The sequence below is a fragment of the Hyla sarda genome, chromosome 4 (assembly GCF_029499605.1).
Source record: "Hyla sarda isolate aHylSar1 chromosome 4, aHylSar1.hap1, whole genome shotgun sequence".
Classification (NCBI taxonomy): Eukaryota; Metazoa; Chordata; class Amphibia; order Anura; family Hylidae; genus Hyla; species Hyla sarda.
In genome coordinates, this window is record NC_079192.1 from 26,921,061 (window position 1) to 26,931,424 (window position 10,364).

General features: G+C 42.0%; 1 pseudogene; it reads right to left on the minus strand.

Moving 5' to 3' along the window:
- Window positions 1–7,977: 7,977 nt before the first annotated feature.
- Window positions 7,978–8,137, minus strand: LOC130267822 (U2 spliceosomal RNA; annotated as a pseudogene).
- Between the last annotated feature and the right edge of the window lie 2,227 nt (window positions 8,138–10,364).

Sequence of the window (10,364 nt, forward strand, 5' to 3'; positions counted from 1 at the left end):
CTCTGTACTGACGAGGGACAAGTACCCCGAAACAGCTGTCTGCAGATGGGTGCTCTTTCCTTCTGGAGAGAGAGTTCTGGCTTGGCATTAATCCCGATTAGCTTTTTATATTCCGTAACTGGAGCTAAGCTGATACCAGGGAACATCGCCTGAAAAGGTGATGTAATGAGCTGATTTGCATATTCCCCTACCCAGAATGCCTGCGGAGTGCTTAGTGGCCCTTGAAAGCTCCGTCACACCAGGAGTGGTGAACTCTCCCTGAGTTAAATACTCATCCCGTATATATATATATATATATATATATATATATATATATATCAGCAAGCCCAGCTGCAGTATAAAGCATGGCAGAGAAACCGTGCAGTTGGTAAAAAGACAAGAATTGGAGTTAAGACTTATGCTAAAGACATTATGCTAAAACCATGATGCAGTGCCGAAGCCGCTAAAGCCCTACTGACATAATGGGGGGTTCATCGCATTCAGGCCTAGTTAAAAGGGGTACTCTGGTGGAAAACAATTTTGTTTTTTAAATCAACTGGCACCAGAAAGTTAAACAGAATAGTAAATTCCTTCTATTTAAAAGTCTTAATCCTTCTAGTACTTATCAACAGCTGTATACTACAGAGGAAGTTCTTTTCTTTTTGAATTTCTTTCCAGTCTGACTACAGTGCTCTCTGCTGACACCTCTGTCCATGTCAGGAACTGTCCAGAGTAGGAGAGGTTTGCTATGGGGATTTGCTCCTACTCTGGACAGTTCCTGACACGGACAGAGGTGTCAGCAGAGAGCACTGTGGTCAGACTGGAAAGAAATTCAAAAAGAAAAGAACTTCCTCTGTAGCATACAGCAGCTGATAAGTACTGGAATAATATGGATTAAGATTTTTAAATAGAAGTAATTTACAAATGTAGCAACAAAGGTACGTGCGTGCACTCACCGATCAACGGAGACTGTTCAGCATGGGAGTCCGGTCCACGGAAAGGCTGGATCACAGCATCGTGCAGGCAGCTGGGTGCTCAGAGGAAAGCCTCCGAGCGCCCAGCTGCCTGCACCGATACTGTGATCCAGCCTTTCCATGGACCGGACTCCCATGCTGAACAGTCTCCGTTGAGCGGTGAGTGCACGCACGTACCTTTGTTGCTACATTTGTTGATACTTCACACTTTTCGTATGTGCACCCCGCAGGAGACGCATTTATAGGCCTCTGATGTCATGCAGTATCCCCGTTTTTCAGGTGCAGTAACGCTATAGTGTGCCCTCTCCTTTCCTGGTCTTTTTGCATAATTTACAAATCTGTTTAACTTTCCGCCACCAGTTAATTTAATTTTTTTATTTTTTTTATTTCCACCGGAATATCCCTTTAAAGGGTACCTTTCATCAAAAAAACTTTTGATATATTATAGATTAATGTCTGCAGAATAACTTCACAATTGCATGTTATTAAAAAATATGCTTCTTTCTATTTAATTTTCCACTTTGAAGAAATGACCACTAGGGGTCTCCCTACCAGTCCTGGCAGCAAGTATTTCAGACTCATGCTGGAGTCCTAAACACTACGAGCTGCCAGTCTGCTTTGTTCACAAAGGAGAACACTCAGAGCTGCCAACCTGCTTTGTTCACAGCCTGTTTGGCTGTGAACAAAGCAGGCTGGCAGCTCTGAGTGTTTAGGACTCCAGCATGAGTCAGAAATGCTTGCTGACATGACTGATAGGGAAAAATACAATAGAAAGAAGCATATTTTTCATTAACATGCTATTGGAAAGTTATTCAACATTCATTAATCTAAAATGTATCAAAAGTTTATTTGATGAGAGGTACCCTTTAAGATTGCATCATCCAACAGATAATGCAGCCATTGTCACTGATCCTAGCTGTTCCCTGATGAAGTTAAACATGAGAAAACTGCAGATAGGTAATGGTATAACCCACTACTGTATATCGGTGATGTCACGACTTCTGTCCCAGAGACACGGCATTGCCATCCTGCATGTTGCATCACATTAGCTGTATTGCTCTCTGTTATCTGCCATGTCTCTCCGCCATGTGTTGTGTGAACCGTAAGTGGATTGAACTTTGCACTTTGCCTATAGGTAACATGACATCCTTGGTTTAGTTAAAAATCTTGTGAAGTCCGGGTCATAGTGTACTGGAAGTCTACAATGATTTCCTATCTGGTTATGTATTAAAGGCAGAACCTCCTATACTGGAGGCAGTCACAGTCCCAGCTCCTTATAGGGTTGTTTATTGGGGATTTTTGCTTGTTATATAACCCTTTCCATTAGTAGAAGATTCTGTACCACAATAGAACAATGGCACCCCCATGAGTGAGCGATGATTTACACATCAGTTATACAGCCTTAAAGGGGTACTCCTCTGGAAAACATTTTATTTTTATTTTATTTTTAAATCAACTGGTGCCAAAAAGTTAACCAGATTTGTAAATTACTTCTCTTTAAAAATCCTAATTCTTCCAGTACTTATTAGCAGCTGTATACTACAGTGGAAGTTCTTTTCTTTTTGGATTTCTTTTCTGTCTGACCACAGTGCTCTCTGCTGACACCTCTGTCCATGTCAGGAACTGTCCAGAGCAGGAGAGGTTTGCTATGGGGATTTGCTCCTACTCTGGACAGTTCCTGACATGGACAGAGGTGTCAGCAGAGAGCACTGTGGTCAGACAGAAAAGAAATTAAAAAAAGAAAAGAACTTCCTCTATAGTATACGGCAGCAGATAAGTACTGGAAGGATCAAGATTTTTTTAATAGAAGTCATTTACAAATCTGTTTAACTTTCAGTTGATTTAAAAAAAATTGCTTTCCACCAGAGTACCCCGTAAAATGATGACTACTAGAGATGAGCGAACTTACAGTAAATTCGATTTGTCACGAACTTCACGGCTCGGCAGTTGATGACTTATCCTGCGTAAATTAGTTCAGGCTTCAGGTGCTCCGGTGGGCTGGAAAAGGTGGATACAGTCCTAGGAAAGAGTCTCCTAGGACTGTATCCACCTTTTCCAGCCCACGGGAGCACCTGAAGCCTGAACTAATTTACGCAGGAAAAGTCATCAACTGCCGAGCCGAGAAGTTCGTGACGAATCGAATTTACTGTAAGTTCGCTCATCTCTAATGACGACTACAGGAATCCATGTCCTATTGTACTGCTATAATTTGGCCTCTAGAGGTCATTGTTTCAAAGGAATAAAGGAAATCTGCCATCAGTATATCCCGCATTAACCAGTCATACAGGCTTGTAGTGCGGGTGATACTGATCAAAATGATACTTTCACTGTCTTGAACGGCTTTGCCGTTGTGCCGTTGTTGCTGTTTTTCTTTTTATGTAAATGAGGTCCTTTGGGCATGGGCAGAGCTAGAACCGGAGCTCCGGGCACCACACGGGATCTTCTGTCGGGCAGGCGCTCCTCCCTGCTCTCGCGGCAGGTTTTCGCCAAGGCGCATGCGCCGCTCCCAGAGTACACTCGGAAGCAGCGTCAGTTTCAGCCTCATGAGGCTGAAACTGATGCTGCTTCTGCGTGTACTCTGGTAGCGGCGCATGCGCCGTTCCATGAGAGCAGGGAGGGAGGTCGTGCATATTGATGAGAAGATCACATGGTGTGCTGGAGCTCTGGTCCTAGCTCCGCCCATGCCCCAAGGACCTCATTTACATAAAATGAAAACCAGCAATAACGGCACAATGGCAGGGCCATTCAAGACGTTGTAAGTATCATTTGGATCAGTATCACCCGCACTAGAAGCCTGTACGACAGGTTAGTGCGGGTGATCAGATGACAGATTTGCTTTGAATCGTACCCGTCAGATCCAACAAAAAAACATGTTTTTTTAAACATATCACTCAGTACCTAATCCTGACCATATACATCTAATTTTCATGTGTCTAGCACTTTTATTTATTTATTTATTACACTATGAATTTAGCTCACTAGTCTGAAATCCTATCAAAGGGAGGGGGCGTGGCCTCACTGTGCAGGTCTCCGCCCCCTCCCTCTGTGTGCTGTCTGCTCACATCTCCCCTAGCATTAACAAAACTACAACTCCCAGCTTGTCCTCACGGACAGTAGCGGGACACAAGATGACAGTGGGAGGATTTTCCTGCACTCCCAGCTGTCAATCAAGGAAGTGTGTCCATGATATAGGTGATGACGCATGGACACAGCAGGACTAGTATGTGTCCAAGCAGGCAGGGGGGCAGTTGTATGATTGGCTTTCTCAATATGAAATACTGAATTTTTTTTAATGAAAGCAATTGGAAAACCTATTGGTTATACATGCTTTACAACATATCAAAAGTTTTTGTATCTGACAGTGCCCATTTAAAGGAAATCTGTTGCTGCAGAAACCATTAGATAATTGTTAGGTCAGGTTTACACGGCTGAATTCTGCATGAAAATTCTGCATGAATTTATAGCCAATATACTTCAATGGGATTCCACTGTAACATTCACACATCAGAATTTCTGCTACAGGAATTTATTGAAGTGTATTGGCTATAAATCCATGCAGAATTGAGTGCAGAAATTCTGCAGTGTGAAACCGGCCTTAGGCTTTGTTCACACTGCGTAAAATAAATTTAACTGTATTTTATTTACGACTTCAGTATTACCATAAAAAAAAGAAAAAAAGATCAGCTTTTTTTTTTTACCAATTTTTGTTGCTAATTTTGTGAAAAAACAATTGGATCAAAATATGCCTGTAAATAAAATACAGAATTTTTTTTACGCAGTGTGAACATACCCCTAGAGTATAAAAGCAAACTGTACTTTTCTGGGAGCTGATGGTAGTTGCCAAAATTACTAAATTTCATATTTCTCAGCTGAGTGTCAAAGAGGCGGAGCAAAGCTACTCATGATCAAAGAGGCGGAGCCAAGCTACTCATGATCAAAGAGGCTGGCATGCCTAATCTCTTGTTCTCTCCTCCCAACCCTTTCTTGCCTGGTGTTCAGGGCTGGTAGGTGAGGACAAAAGAGGAGGCGGGCCAGGATGTTAAACTTGAGCAGCATGGCTCCACCTCTTTGACACTTGGCAGAGAAATGTCTACAGTGAGTGTCACAGGGCTGTTTTTCCACTCTACTGGGGCTAACATATGAGATAATAGGCCAGTATGATAGTGTTATATATATATAAAAAGAAAATAAAACATAAATAAAATATAAATAAATACATAAATTCGCATATGGAGATGATCGTAATGGAAAGTGGACAAAGTTTTTTTTAGCATAAGGAAAGTATTTTAGCAGCATTTTATTATTTAAAAAAAACAGAAAAATAAAAAAGACACTTTATAGTTTTTTACACATTGCCTCGATATCACAAAAAAAAAAAAGAAGATTTGCATAAAAATAAAGCCCAACATATCACCGGGGGGGGGGGGGGGGGGGGGGAGTATGAATAACGGAATAAGAAGAAAGTTTAAGAGGGGGATTTAGCATTTGCACAAAAATTGCACAATTTTTTTTTTCATTTACACAGTTTTTCCCTGGGGGTAGGGGGGGTCTGTGTCTAATTTAATAAAAAAAAAAAAACTGTACAAGCGCCACAATAAAATGCCTGAATTTTTTTTAAGGATTAGGTGACGTGGAAAAATACCTGCAAAAATGACTGTACCACATACACCACCACCTAGAAAATGCAGTATATTTGGGCATTTTTTTCTCTTGCACGAAAACTATTTTTACGCAGATTATTAATGCAATGAGTATATATTTGCACCCTAAGCCACACCCCAACAAGTTCAAAAATACTAAAATAACGCAAGAACAAAACGCAAAAAAAAATAGCCAAAAAATTGTCATACATAAGGCGCATAGCATTTCAAGCCAGAAAAAACACTAAAAACACGCCAAGAAACTGCACAAAAACTATGATAAATACCCCCCTACAGCTTTTAAAACCCCATGTACTAAAAAACAAAACAAAAAAGTGCATGGACATGAGGGGGGTGGGGGCTGATCAGTGGTTAATGTTGTGAAAAATGCTATTACATCAAGACTTAACATATATCCTATGAAAAATGTAACAAAGTAAAAAAAAATTAAGTTAGAGTAGTTATTTGGGAAAAGAAAAAAAATGGCTGCTTCTTCAAGAACAGCGCCACCCCTGTCTTTAGGTTGTGTGTGGGTTTTACAACTCCATTCCATTCACTTGAAGAGAACAGCTCCCTTCACTCTGAGGTCAAGAGTGGCGCAGTTTCTGAAGAAAGCAGGTATGTTGTTCTAATCCTGGATTACTCCAATTTAAAAAAAAAAATTATAAAAAAAATGCTGATTTTTTAAAGCGTTAAATAATAACTCAAATATTTCAAGAATTTTTTTCCCAGCATTCCCTTTTATGGAAATAGATATTAGACTTTATTATGAACAGGTATTAGTCAGTAATCACTAATGGAAGTCCCCAGTAGTATGTTTGCCATTAAAGGGGTATTCCAGGAAAAAATATATATATATTTTTTTTTATATCAACTGGCTCCAGAAAGATAAACAGATTTGTAAATAACTTCTATTAAAAAATCTTAATCCTTTCAATAATTATCAGCTGCTGAAGTTGAGTTGTTGTTTTCTGTCTGGCAACAGTGCTCTCTGCAGACATCTCTGCTTGTCTCGGGAACTGCACAGAGTAGAAGAGGTTTGCTATGGGGATTTGCTTCTAAACTGGGCGGTTCCTAAGACACGTGTCATCAGAGAGCACTTAGACAGAAAAGAACAACTCAACTTCAGCAGCTCGTAAGTACTGAAAGGATTAATATTTTTTTAATAGAAGTAATTTACAAATCTGTTTAACTTTCTGGAGCCAGTTGATACATAAAAAAAAATTTTTTTCCTGGATAACCCCTTTAACCCCATCCGCATTCCCCTCCCTCTTTTATGTGTTAATGGGGGCAATCTGACCCATGCCCAGAGCCTTGGCACTATGGTAGGGATATATCCCCCAATAAGGCAGGCACAAGGCCTGGAGGACCCTCTAAGGGTGCATTCACATCACGTTTTAGAGATCCGGCTGCCGGGAAATTTCAAAACCAGGCGCTCCTGTATCCCAGCCAGACCGGTGTTAAATCTAATTTATTTAAAGAGGCGACCGGAGTCAGATAGTGGCACATTTTGCCCGTATCTGGTTTTGTGGCCGGACTGAAAACCGTGACATACCAGAAAAGAAAGGGTGGAGTTAAAAGATAAACTATTAGACTGTGGTGAGAAAGGGGTTAAAAAATACATATACTGCTAAACTGCATTAAGATGTTAATTCATAGTTATTTTTTTTTTTTTTTTTTTAAAGCCGAGGAACGTGCTTTCGATTCACCCAAAGTGCAAGAAAAAGTGCAAACGTGTTACACTAAAAAAACGTGCACAAAGGATGCGGTCTATCGCAAGCCCTTCTCCGATAGGAGAGAGGCCCCCCAACAAACCTTACCCTTCGCCTCCGGACCAAAAGGTACCTGCGAGGTTCCAGGTTCGATGTCCCTTTTCGCCGAAGCTACTAGGGGACCACAAATGCTCCCGGCATCCCCCTTGGCGTTGGCCAAGGTATCTGCCTGCAGAGCCGATTACGGTAGGTACCCTGCCAAAGCAGGAGTACCTGGGGTGTTTGCAGGGAGGTGCGGAACCTAATGGCCACACACACCTCCCCTAGACCGCCAGGAGGGACACCCAGAAGGGCTACCGCATCCTGACAAATCCTGTGAACACACAACACGCAAAAAGTGACACAGTGAGACAAAAAAAGAAATAAATAAGTGAATGTGTGCAGATATACTGCCCGGACATCCGGCCGGATCTATAAAAATTTCTCTGATCCTAGCCAGAAGGCCGGGAATCAAGAGGTGAGTGCCACAAGGTGAAGAGATTATGGTGCCCGTGCTTCAACTCAGTGAGCCTATTCTCCCAGTGAGTTTCGGCACCTCGGGGTCACCACTCCCCGAGGCACAAAAGTACCTCGGCTCTAGACCCTCTCAGCCTCATGGCGAGACCCGGAGGGAACAGGTCACATCGGGGCAGCCGTCGAGCTGATTCCTCAGAACCAGCCCCGGAAAGCCCTGGTACACCTGCATCCTCCATGCAGCACCCATCCCCACCAGCATGAAAACTGATAAGAACAGATACTACACTTGATCTTAGCCAAAAGGCCGAGAAGCGTTAATTCATAGTTATACCACAGGATTATGGTAAGAAAGGGGTTAAAATATATTATACGTCCAAGTAGTGTAAACCAGCTCACCCCCTCGTCCTGCAGCTGCATAGATAGTTGTGGAATCACCGTAATTGCACAATGCAAAAAAGGAAATGTCCAGCGCTGCAAACTTCTTTGAGAACGATGCTTCTTTATTGTATAAAAACGCAAAAAAACGCCTTGTGTGTTTCCATCCAATAAAGAAGCATCGTTCTCAAAGGTGTTTGCAACGCTGGAAATTTCCTTTTTTGCAAAATATAATATATTACTGGACTGTGGTAAAGGAGGGGGTTAATAATTATATAGCTGGACTGTGGTAAAGTAGGGGGTTAATGATTATATTGCTGGTGTGTGGGAAAAGAGGGGGTTAATAATTATATTGCTGGTCTGTGATAAGAGGGAACATGACTAATACTACTGTGGTATGGGTGGAGTTAATGACGTGCGGCTTAACTGTGGTAAGAGGGGTTCATAAATTAATTTCTGCAGTGTGGATGGTGAGGAAGTGGTTAATAGATAGTTGAACTGCTGTAATGTGGTAAGAGGGGGGTTAATAGCCATTAATACCTCTGGAGAGCAATACGTGAGGGGTCTTTAGTTCTCTTGCTTTATAGAAAGTTACATAACTGCAGTGTAGTGAAGTGAGTTTGATATCCTAGTTATACTGCTGCAGTGTAGATAGAGCGGGGTTAATATATTTATTGCTGCAGCATGTTTTGAGGGAGGTTAATAGTTTTATTGCTGAAGAGTGGATAGCAAGGGGTAAATTGTTATATTGCTGCACTGTGTATAGAGAGAGGTTAATAGTTTTACTGATGCAGTGGGGATAGAGGGGGGTCAGTAGTTTGATTCTTACGATGTGGATAGTGAGGGGTTAATAGTTTTACTGCTGCAGTGTGGATATAAAGTGGTTAATAGCTTTACTGCTGCAGTATGTCTATCAAGGGGTTGATACTGCTGCAGTGTGGATAGGGAGGGGTTAATAGTTTTGTTTTTGCAGTGTGGATAGCAAGGGGTTAATTGTTATATTACTGCAGTGTGGACAGACAGGGGTTAATTAATAGGTTTACTGCTGCAGTGTGGATAGAGAGCAGTTATTAGGTAGTTATAATGCTGCAGTGTGTGGATAGAGAGGGGTTAATAGGTAGTTATAATGCTGCAGTGTGTGGATAGAGAGGGGTTAATAGGTAGTTATAATGCAGAAATGTGGATAGAGAGGGGTTAATAGTTTTATTTCTGCAGTGTGGATAGAGAGTGGTTAATAGATTTACTATTGCAGTGTGGATAGAGAGGGGTTAACAGGTAGTTATACTGCTGCAGTGTGGTGTGAGAGGGGTTAATAGATATACTGCTGCAGTGTGGTGTGAGAGGGGTTAACAGGTAGTTATACTGCTGCAGTGTGGTGTGAGAGGGGTTAATAGATATACTGCTGCAGTGTGGTGTGAGAGGGGTTAATAGATATATTGCTGCAGTGTGGTGTGAGAGGGGTTAATAGATATACTGCTGCAGTGTGGTGTGAGAGGGGTTAATAGATATACTGCTGCAGTGTGGTGTGAGAGGGGTTTATAGATATACTGCTGCTGTGTGGTGTGAGAGGGGTTAATAGATATACTGCTGCAGTGTGGTGTGAGAGGGGTTTATAGATATACTGCTGCAGTGTGGTGTGAGAGGGGTTAATAGATATACTGCTGCAGTGTGGTGTGAGAGGGGTTTATAGATATACTGCTGCAGTGTGGTGTGAGAGGGGTTAATAGATATACTGCTGCTGTGTGGTGTGAGAGGGGTTAATAGATATACTGCTGCAGTGTGGTGTGAGAGGGGTTTATAGATATACTGCTGCTGTGTGGTGTGAGAGGGGTTAATAGATATACTGCTGCAGTGTGGTGTGAGAGGGGTTAATAGATATACTGCTGCAGTGTGGTGTGAGAGGGGTTAATAGATATACTGCTGCTGTGTGGTGTGAGAGGGGTTTATAGATATACTGCTGCAGTGTGGTGTGAGAGGGGTTAATAGATATACTGCTGCAGTGTGGTGTGAGAGGGGTTAATAGATATACTGCTGCAGTGTGGTGTGAGAGGGGTTTATAGATATACTGCTGCAGTGTGGTGTGAGAGGGGTTAATAGATATACTGCTGCAGTGTGGTGTGAGAGGGGTTTATAGATATACTGCTGCAGTGTGGTGTGAGAGGGGTTTA